Here is a 22577-nt window from a genome sequence, read left to right as displayed (position 1 = left end):
AGAAATGCTAATGGCATTCCGTTCTCACCGCTATCATCTTTCACGGTCGAGTCAGGCGTGATAGGGCTGGAAAAGAGACGAAGAGAGAGAGAGAGAGAGAGAGAGAGAGAGAGAGAGAGAGAGGGTAGTCCAGTGTTTGCACAGTGGTAAGAACGGTGCAGTGGCTTGGTATCGGGGAGGGTGGTTATTTTATGCAAGGACTCGCGGTTGATACTCGCTCATCTTGAATATTTTATGCGACGTGTCCGGGATAAGGTTCCCCCCTCGCCCCTTCTGACTTCGTAAATTCGTATACCTCTCCCCGTGAGGAAAATCGGTGATTGCGAATCACTCTTTTTATTCAAAATTAATCCCTCGGACAAGGATAGAAACGGGAAAGGTAAAATTTGAAATTTGGTTAATTTGGGGGATTCCTGATGGCGATTTCGATATATCCCCCTTTTCAATAACTTAACTTTAATTCTAGGTTTGTTCAAAGTGGCGCGAGTTTCGAAAAGACGAAACGAGAATTTTTGCGAAATAGAAATTTCGTTATATTAAAGAGGGATTGAATTTGAAATTTGGTTAATTTGGGGAATTCCTGATGGCGATTTCGAGTAGTATATTTCTCTTTTCGATAACTTTCAAGAAAGAAATGAAAATTTTTGCAAAATAGAAATTTCGTTGTATTAGAGAGGAATCGAATTTGAAATTTGGTTAATTTGGAGGATTCGTAATGGCGATTTTGAGTGGTATATCCTTCTTTTCGATAACTTTCAAGAATAAAATGAGAATTTTTGCAAAATAGAAATTTCATTCTATTAGAGAGGAATCGAATTTGAAATTTGGGGGATTCCTGATGGCGATTTCGAGCGGTATATCCCCCTTTTCAATAACTTAACTTTAATTCTAGGTTTGTCCAAAGTGGCGCGAGTTTCGAAAAGATGAAACGAGAATTTTTGCGAAATAGAAATTTCGTTGTATTAAAGAGGAATCGAATTTGAAATTTGGTTAATTTGGAGATTCCTGATGGCAATTTCAAACGATATATCCCCCTTTTCGATACCTTAACTTATATATCCTCCTTTTCGATAACTTTCAAGAACGAAACGAGAATTTTTGCAAAATAGAAATTTCCATTTCGTTGTATTAGAGAGGAATCGAATTTGAAATTTGGTTAATTTGGGGATTTCTGATGACGATTTCGATATATCCCCCTTTTCAATAACTTCACTTTAATTCTAGCTTTGTTCAAAGTGGCGCGAATTTCGAAAGAACGAAACGAGAATTTTTGCAAAATAAAAATTTCGTTGTATTAGAGAGGAATCGAATTTGAAATTTGGTTAATTTAAAGGATTCCTAATGGCGATTTCGAGCGATATATCCTCTTTTCGACTTTTAAAAACGAAACGAGAATTTTTGCAAAATAGAAATTTCGTTGTATTAGAGAGAAATCGAATTTGAAATTTGGAGGATTCCTGATGGCGATTTCGAGTGATATCCCCCTTTTCGATAACTTAACTTTAATTCTAGGTTTGTCCAAAGTGGCGCGAAAGGACGAAACGAGAATTTTTGCAAAATAAAAATTTCGTTGTATTAGAGAGGAATCGAATTTGAAATTTGGTTAATTTGGGGATTCCTGATGGCGATTTCGAACGGTATATCCTCTTTTCGACTTTTAAGAACGAAACGAGAATTTTTGCATATATTATATTTTTGCATATAATAGAAATTTCGTTGTATTAGAGAGGAATCGAATTCCTTGAAATTTAATTTTGGAATCTTTTCTTTTTCTTCTTCTTCTTCTTCTAATTCTTCGAAATCCTTCAACACCCGTATCCTCGTCAAACACGATCGCTCGTTAACGAAGCTTTTTACTGCTCTCCCGCGACACTATCGCGAATTGGGCCCAATAACAGCATTCGAGGAAAAACGAGGAACGCGATACGCGAGGGTGGGGGTTGGTGGTGTAACCTGGTTCAACAATAGGAAGCTACCTGTTAATTACACACAGTTGGAAAGACATTATCTGCGCCTTTTGCGCCGCGCACAGTGGCGAGATTTCGAGCGGAAGAGGCTGTATGAAGTATTAGGGAAGGGGTCGAGGGGGAGGATCGCGAGGCAAGACAATGCAGTGGATACGAACTAATTGCCGGATTCTCCTACCGGTCTAGTGGACCGGGAAGATTAACTGCACGCCCAACCCTCTCTTTCTCTATACTCCACACCCCTATTCCCCCCCTCCTCCACCGCACCCACACACAATCCGCTCGACGCCCTGAATCAGACGGTACATATATATATATATATATATATATATATAAATTAGTCGAGTTTACCTGCTTTACCACGCGCGTTATTTTCTCATGATGGCCCCGATAGATTTGTTCTTCCATCCCCTGAATTCGTTCTACGAACGAGAAACCAGGAGGGAGGATGAGGGAGGGTTGTTTGTTTTTTAACGCCTCGGTTTCCGTTCTGTTATCGATGTCTGTGATCCAATGATTTGTGTTTATCTCTTTGGAAAGAGCGGTATTTTAAATTTTTCCCCCCTTGTTTTGTTAAAGAGTGTAACAATATTTCGAATATTTTAATTTAAAAGAAATACGGGATGCAAGGTTACTCTTCGTATTTGTATTTGTATTATACGGTGAATCTATTCTCCTGTTATCGTGTTTCTTATATATTAAACGTAGAAATTGAATTTTAATTTGGATAAACAAATCGTCTATTATTTTTCTTATTATTTTCCTTCGCGCGGATAGCAAAATCAATCAATCGTTGTTTTTAAATGAATTATTCATTGCTTGGCATCGCAACGATCTCTCGAGAATTACATCGAAATTAATTTATTAATTACAAAAAAGAAATCTCTTCTCCAAACTATCGACTATTATTTCGAATCGCGAATATCTCGACGAAAATCCCAGCGCACGACGAGTGTTTCTCGAAGAAACCGCGATCGGTTTGAAAAACGTGTAAGAAATAAAGGGATGGCAACACGAGCGCCTCGACGCCGCAAAGGGTCAGCTTGTTAAATGCCTCGAGCTGAAACGACTTACGCCCGTTTAATCTTGAACGCGAATTCTGCGGTATCTCGCAGAAGGGGTTGTAATTCAACGTGGCCCGTTCGTTCCTGCCAGTGGTGGTGGTAGTAGTAGCTCACCTCCGAAGGATCAAACTTCCCTCTTATCCCTTTCGCCGAGTATTTCGTTGCAACAAGGATAGGAAATCGGGATATATCGGGGTATATAATAAAAGTCATCGAAACTATTCCATCTTTAATCGTTCCTTTATCCCTCTTCGCACAAATTCCACATCCATCCGTCCACTCTTTCAAACTTGATATATATCTGTTAAAAAGACCAACAATTCACCCCTTATTGAATCAATATCGCGCAAACCATTCTTTTTTCTCGTATCATCCTCCCTTTCTCCTTTTCACCACCCTTCTTCCTCCTCTCGTTTGCCTCCTTCTCTCCTTGTTTGCTCGCTTTCTCCGGCTGTCCAACAGAGGAGTCCCCGAGATATGACGCCGTTGAAAAGTATTGTCTACTCGTCGAGCTATCGATCCGTGTGTAAATATTGGGGAGAGGAGAGGAGAGAGAGAGAGAGAGAGAGGAGAGGAGGAAGGTGATAAAAAGAGGGAGATGCGTGGTGGCGCGAAAGCAAGGGGGGAGGAAAGGAAAGGAAAGGAGGCACACGACAGGGTGGACAGGGATGGATCTCGGCGGCGTCCTCGTTACGTGCCACGACGTACGAGTCTTTCGAATGCAGATGGATTTAATGGAGAAAGAAGGCTTGGATCCACGAGCACCCTTAGGATCAATTAAAGGAAATCTTTTCTTCCCTCCCCCTCCTGGCTTTCGGTATCGCGGAAGGAAGGAAGGAAGGAAGGAAGGAAGGAAGGAAGGTTTCCGTATCGATTACCGTGTTTAAACGTGAAATCGTTAGCGGGGATGGAAACACTCGGGTCCAAAGCCTTTTTTCCTCCTTTCCTAACTCTTTCCATTTCCCTCTCCACCCCTCCTTTGTTTGTCCTCTTTCGGTTTTATTATATAGACGTTTCATGGAGGAATGTGGCCGGATAGGGAGAGAGCAGAGGGAGGAGGGGATCATTTTTAACTGTCATCCGTGGACCGGACGACGAGCCGTGAAATCGTTGCAATTAATCATCTTCGTTTCCCCGCCGAGAGGATTCAATTTTCCACCGTGAAAATCTCCGCCGTATATAATATAAATTGGCCGAAACTATTTCGAAAACTGTTTCTCTCGCGAAATTTTCTTTTTTCTTTCCTTTCTCCTGTGAAATTGTTATTATATCCTAGCTCGAGGAAGATGATTATCGCGGCTCGTCGAACAAGGTATCGTGCAAATTGGCGTGGGTTTAATTTATCGAGTTTGATCTCGAATCAAGGAAAATGGGGGCAAGGTTACATTTCGCTCGCGAATCTCGCTACATATGTGTATAATAATCGTTGAATGTTGACTGTAAAGCATGGATCGGCGTTCAAATTATGCTGGCATGTCTCGCTTCCTATTTGAGTTGAAGTATATATATATATATATATTGCAAATATGCCGATGTTATCAGAGTTAACAGGCTAGTCTTGTATAAACGCATATGTATCTTTTTAAAACGAGTCATTGCAGATTGATCTCGTTCCATTATCTCGGAGAATCGTCCATCCTATTTAAAATAAGTAGCGTGAAAAATTTAATTGGCACAGTTTTGGGCATCGAAGAGCATCGAACGAATGAGAAAAAAACTTGATTTTTTCTCTCCCAAACATGTACATATATATGTACATATACATCTCTTCTCTTTTTCCTTTTTCCCTTTCTTCCTTTTTTTTTTCCATCCCCCGACACAATTTACCAACGTTGGAAAACCGCACACACGCCATTATAAAACGAGTTTCTGTTTACGTTTCGCGCATTTTATCGGTATTTTTCATAGCTGCGACGTTTATTTGTTGCCTCTTGATTAGTTCCGCCCGCACCGCCACCGCAAATTCCATTCCACGCACGCACGTATACATACAAGGGTGGTGGTGGTGGTGGTGGTTGTTGATTCTCTCCCTGCGCCCGTAACACGAGCAATCGGCCGCTACGGCTTTTTGTTTTCCTTTCTTTCCTCGTTTTTTCTCTCCCCCTTTTTTTTTTACTCCTCCGCGGATTCGTAACGGCGATCGATTTCGAATTTATGGACCGCTGTTTCCCGCCACGCCGCACGTAATTTGCCGAATATCGCGGCCGCGATCGATTTATGCGCACACGTACGTGATACGTACGCGCTTTCAACGGTAATTCTGAATGGCGGAGAGCGGAGAGACGAATCGTGGCGGATTTTACGATAATCGGCGGGGATGATTGTACGCGCGGTGGAAAAAGAACGGACCGATTTGTCCCGTTGTTTTCGCGGATGCGATCGTGATAATCGTTCAATTTTTTTCCTGCGAAATTTCGAACTTCTTACAAGTTGCTCGAGTGTAAAAGAGAATAAGGAAGGAATAATTTTTTTTTATATATATTTTATATGTTATTGTTTATATATATTTTATATATTATTTTTTTATATTTTAAACGCATCTTTTTTCCTGCGAAATTTCGAACTTCTTACAAGTTGCTCGAGTGTAAAAGAGAGTCGAAGGAATAATTTTCTTTTTTTTTTATATTTTTGTTTAAATATATTTTATATATTATTTTTTTATATTTTAAACGCATTTTTTTCCTGCGAAATTTCGAACTTCTTACAAGTTGCTCGAGTGTAAAAGAGAATAAGGAAGGAATAATTTTCTTTTTTTTTTTTATATTTTATATTATTGTTTATGTATTATTGTTCATATATATTTTATATATTATTTTTTTATATTTTAAACGCAGTACGTATCACAAACGTAGATCGTAATTTTGAGAGAAGCCCGCGTGAATTTTTCCCCCCGTTTTTACGAAATTAAATTTTTCAATTCCGGTGAGAGAATAATCACGCGAAATCTCAAAATCATTTTCAATTTTACGCGGATCAAGAATCGAATATTCCAGGGAGTATCGAAATTCTGCGAAAGAAAGAAAAGAGAGGGGGTGAAAGAGAAATCGGGGCCCGTCGGTTTCCACGACGGGAGGGGTATCGATCCCTCCCCTGTCCCCTTTCAACGCGAAAAACCACTCTTTTTTTCCGGCGCATTGTTCGCGGTTCGCGTTTTGTTCCCGCCGCTCTTCCATTAGACTCGCTGTTGCGACCGCGCCAGCCATGAACGATATCTCGATGAACGATGATCTCTGTTTCCCGTATTTTCCTTCTTTTCTCTCTTTCTCTCTCTCTCTCTCGCTCTCTTCTACCCCTCCCCATTCCTCCTTTTCCCTCCACTTGCACGTCACACGGCTTGTTGCACGGCACACGGTATCACGGCCGATCGGTCACTGTTTGATCAATTGGTCATGTTATTTCTATTAAAAATAGGTGGCAGAGAAATCGGTGGTGCATCGATCCGCCCTCCGATTCGAATTATTTTTCCTTTTAATCTTTCTCTCTCTCTCTGTTTCGGTTCACACACAACACCGGCGGAATTTACGTTTTCCATTCGGTCGACTTTCCGCGACTTTACACTCGACAGAGAGAATAGAATTATGTAAACGTGTAATGACATTTCGATTGGTTCAGATCCATTAACAATATTCTTCGAAACGAATCCCAACGCAAGGAAGAATCTTCCTTTCGAATATACGATAGAAACTTGTTAGAAATATCAATGGACGCCATCTTTTCAATTGGAAAGACAATAATAATAATAATAATAATGTAAGATAAATTAAACGCGGAATCTCGCGAAAAAGAAGAAGAAGAAGAAGAAGAAGAAGAAAAAGAAGAAGAAGTGGTGGAAACTGTAAGGGAGCAAGGGAAAAGAGAGGAAGAAAGTAAAAGCGCGAGAAAGAAAAGCTTTTCGTGCTTAAAGAAAACGGAGGTCACGTAGTATTGCAGCCGGAACGTGCTTCAATCTTCGACAAGAAAGAGAGAGAGAGAGAGAGAGGGGGGGCGAGGTGTACGCATTGCCGTACATTTCGCCCAAACTTCTTCAAGAATTTTAACAACCGCGGCTTCGAATGGAAGTTGGAAGTTTTCATAGAAAATAAGAACCGTATTCGAATTGGGAAATGGAAGGAAGTTCCCTCACCCTCGATAAATCATAACGTCTAATTTTTCCGTTGGAGGGCGGGATATGGGGTGTGCGCGGGAAATTTGAATTGCAAAAATTTAATTACCCGGGAATTCGAGTCGAGCCATGCATACATTTCGACTCGATGTTCGACGTGTGCCTGGATAAAAGACGAACTTCCCTCTCACTCCTCTCTCTCTCCCCTCCTCCCCCCCCCCGTTCTTTTCCTTCTCCTCTTCTCGGGGACGGGGACGAGAGTCACGTAGAACACGCGTGCTTCCATCCTCGCGGCGGAAAGAAGTCGAAGAGGTGGGGAGGGGGATTCTTAAGTACGCCTCCACTTCGAAACTCGCTCGCCAGCGCCACCTCGTCCTTCCTCCATCCGCGTTAAGAGGCCTTTCTTTACCTTCCTCTCGCGCTAAAGGGCGCTCCTTCAACGCCCTTGTGCAACACCGGCGGAAAATAAAGTAATTCGCAAAGATATCCGTTTCCCGCACAGCGAACCTGTGGAAGTTGCCCAAAAGCTTGGCAGAAGATCGAGCGGATAACCGATTGGAATTGTTCGTCTTTGAAAAACGCGAAACGCGGTATAACAGAATTTTGAACTCGAACGATCGATACTTTTGCTTTTAAGAATTCGCCTCGGATCATTTCTATCTTAATATAATGATACATTCCCAGAATTTCACCAGTGTTTCTGATTTTTCCTTAATTCGTATAGCAACTCTTAGCTTTTTCTCGATATTTCAACCCCTTACGCTTAAAGACTTAATAATTAAAAACAACCTTAATCGATCCGCTTACAAAAGAAGCAAAAGAAGCATCGGATACGATTGCCAGAATTGTTCATCTTAGCTCCAAACTTGAAACGTAGGAGCATATACGTAACATGTACATATGTTATTTATTTATTATTTATTAAGTGTAATTAAAGAAATTTGCTATATTTCATTCAATATAAGTTTAAAAAACGAATATAAAATTTTTATTTAAATTTTACTTTCTTCCTTACATATCTGTTTCATTGTCTCAGACCAACATCCCCATCGATAATTCTGAATACAACGATCCACAGCTCTGACCGACAGATACAAAGAATTTTACTAGAGTGCCCCTAATTTTCCTCTTCCTCGATATGTTTCATCAAAAACACCTTTCGCCCTACTCTTGTTCACTTGCTTAAAGAAGGCGAACAAGAAGGGTTTTCATTTTCGAGGCCGGTTGTTAACACCCCGGCCAAGTCGGGGGGCCACCTTGGTTCCGCGGAGACCCCGTCGACAGGACCCTCCTCCTCGCCGCGAGAATCGAGGCACGTTTCGGCTGCAGAGCTACGTGACGAGCTCCCTCGCCGCCTCCCCTCGAATGTACACGACGAAATAGGAGGCGCGAGGTACAAATCAACCGAAACGTATTCATATTTCACGTGTCTCGGCCTCCAACTTTTTCGCCCCGCCGCCTTTCCGCGTCTGATAAACCTGCGAAACTTACCCCCACGCACGCGATTTCTTCTCCTTTTCTTCTCTCTTTCGCGTGCAAGAATTTTCTCGAGCGCCCTCTGCCGTGGTAATAGGTCGGAATCTTTCCGGTGATGATGTACTCGCGTTATCGGAACGGAGAGTGTTGACGAAGAAGAAGGGAGATAAAAAGTCTCGATGAATGAAACTACGTATCTGGAGAAATTACATGTACAGGAATTATTTTAATTGCGCGAAGAGAGCTCCTCGATAGCAAATATATTCTCAAAGGAAATATCTTTACACGATTAATATTTTAAAATATATCAAATTATATTCGCGTGAATTATATATCTTCTCGTTCATCGTGTCTTGAACTCATCGTTCATTTCGAAAGGGAAACTCGAAAGGCAAACTTGTCCGAACTTGTTCCCATTTTCGCAAAATGGTGCGAGACAACTGTCGCTTGAAAAATTTTTTCCTACTGGTGAAAAGATAAAAAAAAAAAAAAAAAAAAAAAAGATAGGAAGATTTGAAAGTGGAAAAGGGAAAGGAAGGAAGAAAGAAAGGAGAGTGGAAAAAGTTGTAAAAAGGAAGACGGTTGAGATACGGCCGCGTTTCGTGCATCTGGAGCGAGCTTGGTGGTGGCCGCGATTCCGCCTCAAATTTAATAAACAAACTTAAAAACTCTTTCATATTCGTTCCGCACGCACACTTGACCTCGCCCCTTTGCTCCATCTTTTTTCTTTTTTTTTTTTTTTTTTTTTTCTTTTTAAACACAGGGGAAGGAGGAACACGCGAGATCAGAGATCGTTCCTCCCTCCACTCGACGTGTATAGCATAATTACGATCTCGAAATTATCGTGTCGGTTGCCCCCGCATTCGCGTGTCGATGCACTCGTTCCACGATCCGATCGTTGAAAATTGTACATTTCTGCGTCGACCGATCGACCGTATTTTCTGTTTCTCCAACGTGAACCGCACGTCACGGGTCACCTATTTTCTCTCTCTCTCTCTCTCTCTCTCTCTCTTTCTCTCTTTTTATAATCGCAGCTCTCGAGTTTCTCGCTACGATATTTTTATAAATTCTTGGAACTTGTATCTGGAAACTCGCTTACTTCTAAGTGTTGTTAATTTGCTTATTTATCATCCGAGCGTGGTAATTCGTTTGAGATTAATTTCAATTTTATTTGCTGTTTCAGGTAAGTGGTGGAGTTCTTCCTCGAAGGGGAAATACTTTAATTGGGTTTTATTTTCGAACGAATATTTCCGGTAGGAAAACGAGCGAGCCAGGTAAGAAGTGAAACGTTGCTTGGGAAATTCGAATTTTTTTGTTTTCTTTTTAAAATTATAGAAACGAGACAGAGATATGTTATACGGGTCATAACGTGATTAATTCGAAACGTTTACGTCGGTAGCCAATTGGCGGTAGCTTCGATCGGAGAGAGAGAGAGAGAGAGAGAGATCCGGTTTGCAACGTTGCTCGACCGAATCGAGGTGAATCGACGCGTCAAAGCGATGCTCGAATCCATTGCATTTCGAATTCGACTCCGGCGTTCCCTACGTTTCCGTAATGTAGCGCCATTCGTTAAATAAAATCGAACGAAAATTCGGACACGAGGGGCATTCTTCCAACTTTCACGGGGAGAGCTTTCAACTTCGTTTCCGATTTGTTGCGATGAAAATGGCGGAACGACAGCCAATGCGGAATCGAAGCTTTTTGTGTCGTTGCCCAAATATTTGCCCCTCCCTTTCTTTTTTGTTGCGAGTATTCTCCGCTTTATCTCGGAACAACAACAATGCATCTTCTAATTTTATCCTTTTTATCATTTTTATTAGGAAAATTTATCGATAAGATAAATTTGCGCTTCGATTAATAAAATAATTCATAAAATAATTATTCTTATTGCGTCACGAATTTTTCACAAGGAAAGTGAACAACATGATTTTTTTCCATATATGCTCCGTCACTTCGCATATATCGATATCCTTCTATTTCTGCCACGATTTCGAATTTATTAATTACGCTATTTCGAAGGATCGATAAATCGATAAATAAGTTCAGAACCATTCGACACAAGCGGATATAAATAGGGTATAGATATTTACCTGAGCAACGAGGGTTTCTCCCTAGTTAAATTCCCTAAAAAAACGAAACCAACGTTTACGTCCTTCTCCATAATGAAACGCGAGTTTTCAACGTACGCGGCGCGATGGGAATGGGAAGCAGTTTGAAATTAATCGAAGAATTAATTATTACAACGCAACGAATTGTTGTAATCTTTCGTATCATCGATCCACGTCGCTTTCAAAAATATCCTGCCGATTTCGGCGCGAATGGGAGGGGGTGGTTGGGAGAAAAGCGAGAAATCGCCTCGAACGAGAGAGAAAAAAGGATTGACGAGGGGGGGGGGGGGGTTTATTCCTTGGGAATGTTATTCCCGGATATTCAAATTTACACGGGAAGAAATCGGGCGAAATGTTCCACCGTTGATGAAGTTTTATTTTCGTCCCTTCATCTCGAATTCTTTCATATATATATAGGTCGAATCGAATCGTTTAGTTCTACTTTTTTTTTAAATATTCTTCCCCTTCTCGATCTATTCCCCGACAGAGTGAAACGATTGATTTTACTGTTGAAAAATTGTTCTCATCTTTGGAAATTTAAGATCGATGTAACAAAGTATAAATATTATCACTTTGCTCATTCAGTTTTATCGTTATCGTGTATTCAAAAGAATAAAGAGAGGAGATAGGAGGTAAAATCGTCAAACGGCCTCGTAATTAAACCCTCCATACGAATACCGCGTTTCTAAGCGTTCTACGGTCACAATGCATCACACCGAATTTGGTAACTTTAGCTAAGTAAACACGCCTCTTGGACGTTGTTATAACAAGCCCACGTGTTACGTAACAACTTAATCTTCCATGATTTACGATTAGCATGCAACCCTCGAAATTTGACTTGGAAGCGTGTCCGTATGGGAGAGCAATTATTCCATAATATTTGCCGCAACTTGTTCAAAGAAAAAATGGCAATTTTCACGAATATCGTCTCTTTAAGAGAAAGTTAATCGAATGATAATCGCGTCACGTTTATTAATTAAAAGAAAACAAAAATTCGCCCAAAAACCCCGCTGCCTCCCATCCATCTCTAGCTCGCAAACCACCCTGGTCGGGCAAAACACCCTTCCTCTAATCCACTATCCCGCATCCACTCGGAGATCTTTCACCGCTAATTTTTCATCGATCCAACGGGAGGGTTGGTTAACGCTGGGTTTAACCAACGGTGCTCAGAAATCGCGGATAAGGATTCGAGTGGATACGTTGGAACAGAGAGAGAGAGAGAGAGAGAGAGAGAGAGGGACTTGGAGACCAACGTTCGAGCCACTTAATCTTCTTTAGTCGCTGATCGACGCCTTCATAATCCTCCCTCGACGCGCAGTTTTTTGGACTTGGCGGCCGAGCGAATCGACCGGTCGATTTATCGCTCCGTCTAATAGAAAGGCGATCGTGAGGGGGAGGGAGATCCACCGTCGTCGGGGTGGGGTTTTATTTTTTTAAAAAATGAACCGCTGTTCACCGATGAAAGGCCGCCGACTGAAACGGCAACGATAATGTCGATGATGAATCGACCACGGTCTCTACTCGTTAAACGAACGCTTAGCTTGTCACCTACCGTTCTTGGAATTGATCGTTTCCAAGGTGAAGCGGACACTTTATTTGCAAGAAATTTTGTTTTCTCTTTTTTTCTTTTTTTTTTTTTATCGTTGAATCGTTGGAAGATTTTTTTTTGGATTTATGTTATTTGGTTCGGATTTGGAATGTTTCGAAGTAAAGTAAAAGTTTTCGAGAGAAAATTAAAAAATTAAAGTATCGTTAATGTTACATTTTTTTTGGATCTATTTGCATAATTGGATAATTTTGAAAGAATTAGGATATTCTCTTTGATTTTCAGTTATATCCTTAGTTTATATTATTATTTTTTTTTTTAGTTACGTTATTCTTGGTTTTAAAAATTCTAGGAAAAAAGTTTCGAGTTGGTTGAGCTTTCAGAAAATTAAAAAATTGAAGTATATCGTTAATGTTACATTTTTTTCGATCTATTTGCATAATTGGATAATTTTGAAAGAATTAGGATATTCTCTTTGATTTTCAGTTATATCCTTAGTTTATATTATTTTTTTTTTTTTAATTACGTTATTCTTGGTTTTAAAAATTCTAGAAAAAAAGTTTCGAGTTGGTTGAAAATTCTCTCAAAAATTCTGAGAAAAATTCTCTTCGAATTCTCTTTTGTTAATTTTCGTTTGCTTCGAAAGATTTGGAAAAAATTTTTTTTTTTTTATTTGCACAATTCGAGAGACATTTAAAGATAGAAAGTAAAAATCAATTTGAAAGATAAGCGATTCGATTTCCACCTCCTCGCGAAGCTTTAACCGGATATTCGAAATTAAAGTGATAATTCGGAAAAACTTTTCCTAGCCGATCGATAATCGTAAATTTCATTCGTATTATCGTTTCATGTACGTATACGAATAATAATACACTATATCTACCGTTGGCGTGCTTCGCGAAAAGCGGCAATATTTAATCAACAATATTTTCATTCGGTTCTGTATACTTTTTTACCCGATTGGAAAAACAAGGTGTGTTTGCGTTGCGTGTTCAGTCCACGGTATTCCCCCTTTTAATCTTTAAATCGTTTTCAATATGGAAATTGTTCGCAAACGTAACGCGGATTCGTGAAATCGGTCTCGTTAAACCTGTTCTCAGGTGAACAGGTCAAATGTTTCGTTCTATCGGCGTGTATATCTTATTAATTCATACGAAATAAAACCAGCCAACCGTGTCGATGTAATAATCGAGTACAGAGGATTAAATCTTTGCGAGTTGATTTCTTTCTTTCTTTTTTTTTTCTTCCTCCTAGAAAGATCGATTATTAATTCATTTATCGTACTTTCTTGACGAATACGAATTAAATATTTCTGCGTGTTAATTTTAAATAAACACAACTCGTCCGATTATTATTCTTACTTTTCCTAAATCTTTTTCGTATTCTTCTCAATCTCGATCATTTTCTAAAAAAAAAAAAAAGAACGCTAACTTGATGATGTAAAAAGAGAAAAGGATTGCTGTAATCTTCAATCTCGTATCTTTCTGCGAAAGATAATCCAATAAATGTTCTGCAATTAAACGAAGAAAAGAAAAAAATGGAAAAGAAAATTTCAGGTGGAAATGCTATGAAATACAGTTAGACAACTATCACTGCCGCGGAACACGCGACACTTATGCAAACTCAAAAGCGATACCTCTCTCCTAACCCAGAAAACAAACCACTAAATTTCATCGAGAGAGCGTTCCCAACCGCGACGGCCATTAAATTTCCATAAAACGATCCAACGCTTTTCGTTACGCTGGGACGACGAGAGAGGAGAGAGAGAGAGAGAGAGAGAGGGACACGATTCTCGAATCTGGTCGTCGATGCCGGCCACCGCACGCATTCGTCCTTGTCTCGCTTCCTGGTCGAAACAATTTTTATCGAGTCACGGGGACCGGAAGTTGGCCGACCGTAATTTCGAGTTACCGTTTTTAGGGTAGTTTGGGCGAGAAGGGGAGGCGAAAAACTCTGGAAGAACTTTATCAATTCCATAGAGGAGGAGGAGGAGGAGGAGGAGGATAGTCTGTATCAGTTTTGTTCCACGATGGTCCCAACGGTAATGACGCATCCTCCTCCTCCTCCCCCCCTGTGCCATATGGTGTCTGCCGATCTAAGAGAATATAACCGTCCCTTAAGATTTCAATATAACGTCGATCCAAGCGTCGTTTGTCACCGATACTGTCCTTTTTTCCTCGCTACCCCTTTCGTCCCCTATATATATATATATATAATCGTCTTTTTTCCTTCGATTTCTATCCTTCTTGCGAAAATTTCCTTCCCTCTCCTTTCGTACCTTTACACGCGATATTTGCGTATTCGTGATGATTTCGCGAAAGTTGAAGGCGACAAATAATTAAACATACCGAACGAGCAATGATTTTATTTTACACGATGTATGTATATCTGAAATATTCCCTCGAAAATTAAAGCTTCTCTCTCTTAATTCTTAAAAACGAACTCCTCCTCCACCTCCTATTCGCTCGACGTTCCGACAAAAACCAACGAATCTAATTCGATCCTCGAAGCGCGCACAGGGGCAAAAATTGCGGAGATAGACGTGATTCGAAAGGGTCAGTTCCCCGGATCTCGAGAAGTCGGAGAAATGAAAGAGAAGAAAGAGAAAAACAAGACATCTTCCTTCTTCGAAACGAAACGAGGGCGAAGTAAGGGGGAAGAAGAACAGGGAGTCGCGATCGCGCAAGAACACGAGCGATTTGTCGTAAGAGGGAAGGGAGAGGGGACCTCCCCTCCTCGCCTCGATTCCTCTTCGTTCCGCCGCTCCCCTCCCTCCCTCCCCTCCTCCACCCGCTTCCAATTTCCATGAACGTCTGCCGGGATGTTCGCCGGTGAATTACGCCTCGCGGCCTCTCCGCGTCGTGGCTGCTCGGTTTCGAGCCGCCAACTTTTAGCCGCCGTTGGGGCGAGGGCCGTTTTGGGGAGGGGAAAAAAGGAGCGGCGCGGCCTGGAAGGAGCAGATAGAGCGCGGTTGGGGCGGGGGAGGGAGGAAGGGAGGAACGGTGCGCCGGCTATTAGACGGCACTAGCTGCCGCAAAACTTGGGAAAACTTATGAAAGTGGGATTGGGTTCGAGTAGCATGGCGGACGACGAGCTCACCGTCCCTCCACTTTCGATGCTTCCACTCCTCGATGCTCCTTCCTTGTCTTTCCTTCCCTTCCTGGGGAGAGGGAAGCTCGGTTAAGGACGGAATACACGAAACATATTAGAGTCTCTACTTTTTCATTTTTCTTTTTTTTTTTTTTTTTTTTTTTTTTTTTTTTTTTTGCCTCGACGTTAACCTGGATTCCTTTTCTTCTCGTCTCGTCTCGTCTCGTCTCGTCTCGGGGAGGAAGAAGGGAGAAAGGTTTCGAAAGAAGACAGGGAAGGGGAGGGAATTGGCGTTCTCGAATAGACGTTGACGAAATTGAGCCATCGAACAAGTTTTGGGGATCGTGCGTTGAATTTTTGTGGAGGAACTTTGCGAATGTCTCATCCGACACGCCGTCCACGTGGCGTTAATTTACCAGACATTGGAGAGAGAGAGAGAGAGAGAGGGAATTATTCGAGAGGTCGTTAACGTTGCTTTCCAGTCCGCCCCCGCCTTATGTCGCGCCTCCACCTTTTTTCCCCTGTCGAGTCGTCCCTGTCCCTGTTTTAATGAATGCAAATTCCTCCTTTTTTTCTCCCTCCTCCTCCTCTTTTCCTTCTCCTTCTTCTTCTTTCTCTCTGGAATTCGAACCCTTTCGCGTGATCTTCGACAACCCACAAAACGCTGAATATCTGAATTTATACGTCCCTCTCTCTAAAAATTTCCCTCGAAAACAGATGGAAGAGGGAGGAAGGGAGGAATATTTCACACGCGTTCACGGCGATAATTCACGGCCACGACCGGTTTTCTCGAGTAAATTTTACTCTCCCTTATCTCTCTCTCTCTGTTTTATTTTCGCGCGGGTCGGGGAGGGTAACGAGGCACGAACGAGGCGGCCCAGGGAATATCTTGGGCCGACGATAGCGATACCGAGAATTGGAACTATCCGCCCTTGGCCTGGCAAAAGGCACGCGAGTGACAATCCTATTAGCGAGTAGGCAGCCGGCGAAATAGCTTTCGAGATAATAAAGCGATGCGGAGGGGGTTGCTACGGGGTTGGTCGGCTGCTACGGAACTTCGCTACCGCATTGCCGCCTCCTCTCCCTCCCTTCTCTCTCTCTTTATACATATATATATATCTCTCTTTCTCTCCTAGAGAAATGGAAATGAATTTACTTTATTACTCGGCTGCGCTCCTCCCGGTGGCGCGCGAGCGTACGCTGTCTCCGCGAAATTAATATTAACGAAAAAGTAAGACGGGCCGACAATTTTCCCTCCCCGACTTCTTCTTCTTCTTCTTCTTCTTCTCACGAGTGGGCCGTGCCTCGCGGAAATTAGTCCGAGTCTTTCCACGTTGAGGAGGAACGAATTGCGAGGATGTTACCCTGAGATAATCGCGTGGGTGGATACGCTGTTCGATCGAATGTTATTATTGTAAATGTATCTATTCTCGATTCTCTCATTCTTTTTTTTGTTCGTGTAATCTTTCACTCCATCATTTAATGAGGTTACTTTATCTGAAGACGAGATTCCTCTGATGTGTTCCATTTTCATAAAAGTTCGTGGTTTTCAAGCGCGAAGAAATTCCTCGAATGCCGCGATTATAATCTTTCGAGTGTTTTATTTTATTTGAAAACAATCGCGAGAACAAGTGACAATTGACGAAATATCTGGCAATATATGGTGGGTATGGGTTAAGATCTCATATTTATAGATTAGGGAGGGTTGTCTCTTAATCAATTTCTTGGCTGCTAGTAGGATAATGCTGCTTATGACTTCTTGTTTCGAGAAAGAATTGTTCTCTTTACGGATTACTATACAGTGACCAAAATTTTCGTATCCCAATTCTATTCAAAAATGTACCTCTACCATTTCCTTAGCTTTAAGCACACTTCCTTTTTTCCAATTTTTTCGCTCTATCATTTCATCCCAAATGCCTGAAAACTGTCGTTAAAAGACGCGTGATAACTCTGCTTGCGATTTCGGTTTATCTGACTCATTTTTCAAGACTTTTGAAAAGAATTTTTGAAACCACCACCGATCCTCTCGTCGATCTTCAACTGCACTTTGGTTAAATTCGTACATTAGAACAATATTCTAAATTCGTTTCGCTTCTCGAAGAATTAGACTAATACAAAAAAGAAATTTCCAAAGAATGGAAATACAAGGGAACAAAAATACACCAAAGATATAATCTGAGTAGAATTTACGAGTCGAAGTTGATTCGCTCAAAATTTAATCGAATTGAAAATTTAAATTCTCCGAATTTGTGCGCTCACAGTCTATATCACTTTAATACAATTTTCTTGAAGTTGAATTTCAACAATTCTTACAATATAATAAACGACAATCGCACAAAGATACATTAAAAAGAAAAAAAAAGAGAGAGAGAGAGAGAAAGAAAAACGAGATAAAACAGAGAGAAATTTCTCTCTGAGACTCTAAGATCCGAAATCCGGAACGAATCCAAGGAAGAAACGATAAATTTAGTTACGATACGAAACAAATCCTTGGGAAGAGCATTACGCAGCGTTTCTCTCATTCCTCGTGATCGAGAGACACGCGAGTACCGCAACCGATCGAGTCGAATCGAGTCGAATCTAGTCGAAGTCAAATAGAAGGCGAGGCGTGTGACGGGTGGATGATAGATACAGCTCTCTCCTATACACGTATATACACATACGTACACGTATATATATATATATATATAGTAGAGAAGAGCAAGGGGGAAGACGAATGGGTCGTAGAAGGAGCGGATGTTAAATTCGACCACGTACGAAGGACCGAAAGAACGATGGGAAATGTATTTCACGGGGAAAGACAGAGACCCATCCACCCCTTATTGCGCCGGTATATGGCGGCCGGCCCCCGTTTCACGCTACGTTTACCGTTTTATTTTATTTCGAAGGATATATATATATATATTTTTTAGATTTTATTGCTCGTCTCGCGCCGCGAAATACGCCCGGGGATTTATTAAAATTTTATACCGTCCCGTATTTACGAGCGAGATTATGTAAAATGGAAACCGCGAGGAGGATCTTCCTCCATCGATGGATGGAGGGGGATCGGATGACGATTTAGTTCTCGTTAGATTTTTCTTAATTGTCGAGAGTAAGGAGGAATAGAATTTTTTTTTTTTTGTTTTGTTTTTCTTTCTCTAACTTCGTTTCGGATGAAAATATAAATAATATAATTATAAATGTAAAGTTTGATGTTGAAGTTTTTATTTCGACGAGTGGAGTATCGAATGACGATTTAATTGGGGGAGGAGGGGGTTGGCAATGGATGGCGATCTTGGACGGTTATCTATGATTGCGCGAGATTGGAATTTTTATTGTATAGTCGAGTTAAAAAAAGTTTGATTATTAAAAATGGTCACGAGTTTCGATTCGATAGTTATTTTTATTGTATATATATATTTATTGTAACGACTTAAAAGAATTTAAAATTAATTATTTTTGTTGTAATAATGTGGTCAGCTTCCGTTAATTATTATTATGGCGGAGTCTGTAATGGCGGACGATCGGTCGGTGAACGTACGAGATGATGTTCCTAGTTAATTATTTCCATAACGGATAATGAACGCTAATTACAGTCGTAACGCGTTATTATTTATTTTGAACATTAGCAGTGAAGTTTTTTTTTTTTTTTTTTACCACGCAACTTTCGATTAATTTATACGTTCGATATAAAGCGGAAGTAATAAATGTTTCTGAATGGGCGCGCGCGTGTACACGGTCGGTGGGGTAGCACCTGGAACAAACTCGATTTCGCTTGTTTCAAGAAATGTATCTTCATTATTCAGGAAGTCGTTTCGCTCGTGTCGAGTCAGTTGCAATTTAGTTTAGCTGCAACGAACCCGGTGTCGCAGAACGTTAAACTTGGAACTGTATTCGGTCCGCAAACTTAAAATGAAGACGATCATATGCATTATTTAACAGATGTAAAAATATCTTGTCGACTCTTCTCGAACCGCGAATCGATCGAATTTCCCTGTAATTACGTTTGTAACGTAAATATTGTAGTAAGATTTTTCTTTTTATTTTAAAAATCCTGCGCCCATAATTTAAAATAATTAAAAGGATATGCGTCATCGATTCTACTTTATCCTCCTCTGAAACGTTATTCGATTCGCAATATAAGTCAATATCAATAGAATTATATATAATTGGTTTAAAAAAAAGTTCCTTCGAGGGAACCATTTGAACATGCTTTCTTCGATTTTAATGGAAAACTTTCAGCACATGTGGCGAAGCAATCACTATAAAACGGAGGAAAAGATTCACGGGTGTAAAAAATATATGAACTGTATTACCAATTTCATCGAAATCAACCATATCTCATTCTCTATAAAAAAAATTATCAATCCACTTAACATGCCTAAAAAATAACTTGGAAGATATTTCAATACGAGTTTTGTAAAAATTTCTCTCTCTCTATCTTCTACACTATCGAGACACCCTGTATACGTACATATGTACACGTTTTGTTTCTACGATTATAATTATATTTGAATTGAATTGAACGATTATAATTATATCTGAATCGTTCGAAGCGATAGAAATCCATCCCCCGTTGCGATCATCGATCAAGGTCATCCACCCGGTGGTTGGAAGCGAATAATCGGGAGTTAATTCTCCTCTTTTGAAAGCTATCTCGTCGACGTGTTCCGCTACTTCGCGCCGCTGCGCCTTTTCACGCCTTTATTCGAGGGGCCGATTCACTTCCTCTCTCTCTCTCTCTCTCTCCAAATTCCCTTTCCCCTCCCCTCTTCTTTGTCTCATCATCCGATTCTTTCCCTCCGTTGTTTCATTTTGCCGAGAGAGAGAGAGAGAGAGAGAGAGAGAGAGAGAGAGAGAGAGAGAGAGAGAAATTGGCCGGGCAAAAGGAGACAAGGCCGGCCGTGCTCGTTCAAGCACAAATCCTCCCCTCCTCCTCCTCCTCCTCCGCTCGAACGATATTCAACCAAGTTCTCTCCGCCGAGTAAATTCGATATTCCGCCTTCATGTCCAAGGGCTTGTCGTTGTCCGCGGGAATTTTCGATGTTTCGAAGGAACGACCGGGGCGGTCCTCCAACTCTCTATACTCGTTTCCATTTTGAACGATCGGTTCGCCCCAACCGAGATGTTTAGGGGCGCGAGTTTTCGAGAGTAGCGAGAATAATGTTCAAGGCACGAAGTTTCGCTGGAATTCTTCATCTTCATAAAGATATATTTTGAGTTGTTTTTTAGAAATTTCAAATATGATATCGCTTTGGTTGTTAAATTTTTCTTTTTTTAGTTTTTCGATTCCATATCTTAATATTATGAGAATAATGTTCAAAACACGAAGTTTCACTGGAATTCGATCTTCATAAAAGTATATTTCGAATTGTTTTTTAGAAATTTCAAATGATGTCGCTTTGGTTGTTAAATTTTTCTTTTTGTTTTAGTTTCTTGATTCGATATCTTAATATTGAGAATGACGTTCCAAAAACAAAGTTTCACTGGAATTCGATCTTCATAAAGGTATATTTCGAGTTGTTTTTTATAAATTTCAAATATGATGTCATTTTGGTTGAATTTTTTTTTTTTGTTTTAATTTTTTGATTCGATATCTTAATATTGAAAATAATATTTAAAACACGAAGTTTCACTGGAATTCGATCTTCATAAAGATATATTTCGAGTTGTTTTTTATAAATTTCAAATATGATGTCGCTTTGGTTGTTAAATTTTTATTTTTTTTTAGTTTCTTGATTCGATATCTTAATATTGAAAATAATATTTAAAACACAAAGTTTCACTGGAATTCGATCTTCATAAAGGTATATTTCATTCGAAAGGTTGTTTTTTAAAAATTTCAAATATGATGTCATTTTGGTTGAATTTTTTCTTTTTTTTTAGTTTCTTGATTCGATATCTTAATATTGAAAATAATATTTAAAACACGAAGTTTCACTGGAATTCGATCTTCATAAAGATATATTTCGAGTTGTTTTTTAGAAATTTCAAATGATGTCGCTTTGGTTGTTAAATTTTTCTTTTTGTTTCAGTTTTTTGATTCGATATCTTAATATTATAATGATATTGCGTAAAATATTAGAGTGTGATCCAAAGTCATCTTTTCTCTGGAACTTTCATTCGTCTCGATCCTCATTGTCAAAAGTATCGCGATTCGTGTCTCTTTTAATAATCTAAAAAAATCCAAGAGAATTTCGCGTCAATACGAACGAACCCATTCGATTCGCTATTATTCTCGCCAAATTACTGATAAAAAAAAGAAAAGAAAAGATATTCAAAATTCAAGGCTCGTCGTAAACGATAACAAACAAACGTGCAAACACAATTCAAAGAACTGATGCGTCAAAGGTGTGTCATCGTTTCGTCTCGTTCGGAAAACGAACCAAGTCCTCCAACCTCTCCCCAACAAACGATCGTCAAAGCGACGAATCGTTTCGCCGTACCCTCCCTCTGCTTCTGATCTGGAATCCAGATATTACGGGGATATCCTGCGAAAGGTGGCTTAGGGCGGTGTTGCGCGCCGCGAGAAGAAGAAAACTCCTCTCCAATGGCCGGGCCACTTTCCCCGTCCCTCTCCGTCGCAGACCTCTTTGAGCTCTCGTGCGCGCTCCATTGTTTCCGCGCGTCTGCGAGAAGTTCGGCGAAGCGCGGCGACCGCGCGACTCCACCGCCAATTCGTAATCCCCTGGAGCGCGCACGGGGCCAAGAAAACGCCCCCCTCCCTCTCGGATAAGAGGGAAGCATCCCCCGATATTCGCGCCCGCGTTATCATCAGCCCAGTGACTCTCAACCCTTTTCTCTCCCTCCCCATCCCTTCACCTTCACCTGAAGGTGAACTGAAGAACGCGCGAACGATATTCCTATTCCTTTTTCTTGAAATTAAACCAATTAACCCTTTGCTCTCCAACGATGACTCTCTCGGTCACCACTGGGATCGTTGCGGCGACAATATTTATTTACGTTTGATTTTTTTAGAATATAATATAGCTTCGAATGAATGGGTTCCCAAGCTCTTTGCGTATAATCTTCTTTAATTTTATCTTATGAGGTAATCTTATGAGGCCATCGAACGCGCGGGTCTGAGTTGCTGGTTCGGCGGAGCGAAACTGGAGTGCAGAGGGTTAATTGTTTTTCCCTCGTCGAATTGAAGAACGGCGTTGAATCGAGGTTTTATCGATATTAGCAATATAGAAAGAAATTCGAATTCGTGCGGGATCGAAGCGGAAGCAGCGGGGGGGG

The 22577-nt window shown here is 40.6% G+C and overlaps 1 protein-coding gene across 13 annotated transcripts in view; it reads left to right on the top strand.

The window, feature by feature from the left end:
- Positions 1-22577, top strand: part of LOC122713978 (AF4/FMR2 family member lilli-like) — a 446526-nt gene that overhangs the window by 266275 nt on the left and 157674 nt on the right. Inside the window, exon 2 of one of the 13 annotated variants that reach the window (XM_043934964.1) lies at positions 9793-9883. The exons of the other annotated variants lie outside the window; for them this stretch is intronic. The gene's annotated coding sequence lies outside the window, so the exon portion shown is untranslated. The remainder of the gene's footprint in view (positions 1-9792; positions 9884-22577) is intronic. 13 annotated transcript variants of the gene reach the window in all.

The sequence above is a fragment of the Apis laboriosa genome, unplaced genomic scaffold, assembly GCF_014066325.1.
Source record: "Apis laboriosa isolate Shangri-la unplaced genomic scaffold, ASM1406632v1 scaffold112_cov148, whole genome shotgun sequence".
In the NCBI taxonomy this organism is placed as follows: domain Eukaryota; kingdom Metazoa; phylum Arthropoda; class Insecta; order Hymenoptera; family Apidae; genus Apis; species Apis laboriosa.
The sequence above is the reverse complement of the archived record's forward strand: the minus strand, read 5'-3'. Positions and strand labels throughout refer to the sequence as shown.